At 39.3% G+C, this 3,848-nt stretch overlaps 1 long non-coding RNA gene across 1 annotated transcript; it reads right to left on the bottom strand.

Annotated features, from left to right (window-relative positions):
• Positions 1-425: 425 nt before the first annotated feature.
• Positions 426-2,083, bottom strand: LOC123609795. Its single transcript, XR_006717965.1, has 3 exons — positions 1,390-2,083; positions 963-1,118; positions 426-732 (listed from the first exon to the last, which is right to left on the bottom strand). It is a non-coding gene; the product is annotated as an uncharacterized LOC123609795 (long non-coding RNA).
• Between the last annotated feature and the right edge of the window lie 1,765 nt (positions 2,084-3,848).

Here is a 3,848-nt window from a genome sequence, read left to right on the forward strand (position 1 = left end):
ATACTTTCCTATTTTTTAGCTTTCTGTTGATGGGAGAATAACTCTTTTTGTTGGTTGGTTGGTTGGTTGGTTGGTTTTGGTATTTTTGTTAGGAGGATGCCCTGTATCTGAAGGAAAGTACCTTCGTTCTCGTGGTCAGGGCCGAGGAAGATGGCACCCACCAAAAGTGATCATGGAATAATTCCACAAAAACTCAACCTTGAGGAGTCAATAGGCCACTCCCCCCAAATTCAGAACTGGACTTCTTTGAATAATCATGGATGTTCAGAGAACATATACCGTTTTAAAAGTACTCTTCAATGAAAGGGTAATCTGTGATTACCTTTAGTGTTCTCTGACAGTATTTAGCAACCTGTTTGATGTTTACCTATTTGTTAATCCTTTACTTATTCAGCCTTCAGACATAATATTCAGAAATTCTCACGGTGGAAAAGAAGACACTTTATTTCCATAAACATTTGTGCAAAACAAGAAGTTCAGTACTGTGTTACAATACTTTCAGCCATCCAACCACTTTCCCCATCCCACACCCCCGCTGTTGTTTTCCGTCCTGAAGGTTACCTTACAGCAACGCAGTCTCTCAAGGTGTGGGAGAAGCTGGACCGTTTTCAGCTACAATCTTAGCCTCTTTGAAGGTAACTCCAAAGCGAAGGTATTGAAAGAACAGGGAGTTCTTGGAATCCTTCCTAAAGTGTCCTTTATTTCGTCAATATTTACAAATCTTTGTTTTGCCTGGGTAAACAGAACAATAAAGAGACAACGAAATAATACGATTAGTGAACTGGGTGTGGGGTAGGAGATTTAGCAACAGCCTTTGTCACACAAACTAGATAGTAACTTAACTTGTCATTTAACCTCCGGCGCCTTATAGAATGCAGCGTATCTTTTCTTGTAACGCTGTTGAACCCGAGGACTTTTGAATTGTTAGCAAATTCCACATGACAGGTAGAGGTTCTACTTACGTTTTTCAATTTTCATCTCTTGCTTTTCAAACTCGTTGTCGATGGAGTACTACAGCAGGGTCACGTCAACTATGTGTATTTTTCTACTATCATTTATAAACTGGATTCTCTCAAGAAGTGTACACCGTGCGAGATATTTAAGACAAAAGATGAAGGCTGGAAAGAGAAAAGAAAAAAAAAAAAAAGGACTACAATTGATTTAGTTCCACGTGCTGTGAGAAATATCAGCTCTCTCTTCCTGCTACTAAGAAAATAGCAAGTCATGGAGGAAGCTGGGTAGATGAATCAGCAATGACATTTTGGCTCCAGCTCTTAAAAAGTTGTGTGACCATAAACAAGTCACTTAACCTCTCTGTACTAGTTTTCCATTGCTGCTATATAACAAGTTAACACGGACTTAGGAACTGAAACAGTACAGATCTATTACCTTGCAGCTCTGGTCTCTGGCGAGACCCAGGCTAAAATTAAATTGTTGACAAGGCTGTGTTCATACTGGAAGCTCTAGAGGAGACTCTGATTCCTTCTCTTTCCCAGCTCCTGGGATCGCCTGCATTTTTTCCTTGTAGTCTCTTCTTTGACTCTGAAGCCGGTGACTTTCCTCTTTGTCAAATTTCTCTGTAACCTAGGCAGGAAAGGTTTTGCATCTAAGGAGTCATGTGATTAGATTGGACCCACCCAGATAACCCCCAAACAATCTCCCCCCTCTCAAGGTCTAAATCGTACTTACGGCTGCAAAGTCCTTTTGGCCATATAAGGTAAAACATATTTCCAGGTTCTGGAGATTAGTGTGGACATCTTTGGGAGCCATTATCTGGCCTAACCCTCTACCTTAGCTTCAGTTTCCTATCTGTATAACTTGTAGGTCGTTGTAGGTCTAGTACAAGCCACACTGATAGGGCCTAAAACTCTGTCTAGAAGGAGGCCTTGATAAGAAGTGGTTAAGATAATGAGGAGGAGGAGATGAAACAAACAATAAGGATAGACTATTATCAAATGGGAAAGAAAAACCTAAAATTATAGGAGTGAAAACATATAGAAAGAAGAGTAATCCGCAGGCTACTCAGAAAACGGGAAAGTATTGTGAAAACTGAAATTAGAATTTAAGATGCTTTGACTTGATAAGAAACAGTGAAAGATCTTAGTCCCTTTGTTTATCCCTCTGAAACGACAGCAAAAAAATAAAGAAAGAAGAAAGAAAGAAAGAAAGAAAGAAAAGAAAAAGTTAAGAAGACAAATTCAAAGATTATGCTATGGGAAATGTTTATGGTTTCTTTTTTTTTTTTTTTTTTTTTTTTCAATGTTTTTATTTATTTTTGGGACAGAGAGAGACAGAGCATGAACAGGGGAGGGGCAGAGAGAGAGGGAGACACAGAATCGGAAACAGGCTCCAGGCTCTGAGCCATCAGCCCAGAGCCCGACGCGGGGCTCGAACTCACGGACCGCGAGATCGTGACCTGGCTGAAGTCGGACGCTTAACCGACTGCGCCACCCAGGCGCCCCATATGGTTTCAAAACAAAAAACTTTCTTTGGGATCTAGTCAAGGAAGAGACAATCTTCCCAGGCATTTGTGATAGGCAGGCAAAAAAGAGAGAAGAAAAGAAATAATTTTGGCATCATAAAAATGCCCATGTTTCAATCCATAGCTAAAAACTTATACACAGTAGATTATTCCATGAAAGAAATGACTTTTCAAATGAAAGTGACTTGGAAAAGATCAGAGAAGGTAAAGGAGGGCAGGGGAAAAAAGAAACAGACAACTTTTAACTAATCTTCAAAGAAACTAAAATCTTGCCTTTCTTCTGATAATATAACTTGTATTAAAGTGTATTTGACCCACGGATCTTGATGATTTTCAACCTCATTTACTCCCTTTTTCTCTCCACCAATACGTCTTATTTGAATCTAAGTTCAATACCAAAGCTTTTCGAGGAATTTTTAAAAGCTAAACCACTCACATAATTTAAACTGCTCACCACAATTTATGTATTTAAGGTGTTACAGGAACAGCTTTCCTATTTCCTGAAAGCTAAAGTCCCTAAAGAGGTATGTAAGTAGATCCTTATCACTCCCGGGCATCACCATCAACATGAAAACGAAGTTGCACAGGACAGGGATTCAAGAACAGACTTGACATTTACCTAACAATCAAGTCAATTCTAAAATATTCTCCTATACGTTATCAAATATAAAACAAATGTTGAGATAGCATCTAAACAAGGTTTAAAAGAGATAAATGTAAACAATGGCAGGGCACCTGGCCGCTCAGTCAGTTAAGCCTCCCACTTCAGCTCAGGTCACCATCTCACGGTTCATGAGTTCAAGTCCCACATGGGGCTCTGTGCTGACAGCTCAGAGCCAGGCGACTTCTTTGGATTCTGTGTCTCCCTGACTCTCTGCCCCTCCCCCACTCACACTCTGTCTCTCTCTGTTCTCAAAAATAAATAAAAATGTTAAAAAAAAATTTTAATGTAAACCATGGCAAATGATGACAAAGCATTGTATTATAATAGATTGAGTCACATTAGTTTATCCTTATGAACTTACTATAACGAAGTGCTATAAAAATGTGTTCTCAAAGCTAGTTGGACCATAAAAGTTTCAGTCAGACTAATTACTGTGACTGTCACATGGGTCAAATCAACTAATCTGACTGCTTTAAAACCATAGCATTTGTTTTGCTTCGTTTCTACCAAATTCAGTGAAATTTAAATTTAGGTAGGTGTGTGGAAAAAGTTGAACTGTAATTGGTATGTTTCAACATCAAGTTCATGTATTCAAAACATAGCAGACTTCCTCAATACAGAAGGCAAGAGTAGGGTAAGGTCTATGATTAGGAGGTGCCTGCCTCAAGTGGTCACCTGATGACTCAAACATCCACCTGCCAC

This window comes from Leopardus geoffroyi, chromosome B2 (assembly GCF_018350155.1).
Source record: "Leopardus geoffroyi isolate Oge1 chromosome B2, O.geoffroyi_Oge1_pat1.0, whole genome shotgun sequence".
Classification (NCBI taxonomy): domain Eukaryota; kingdom Metazoa; phylum Chordata; class Mammalia; order Carnivora; family Felidae; genus Leopardus; species Leopardus geoffroyi.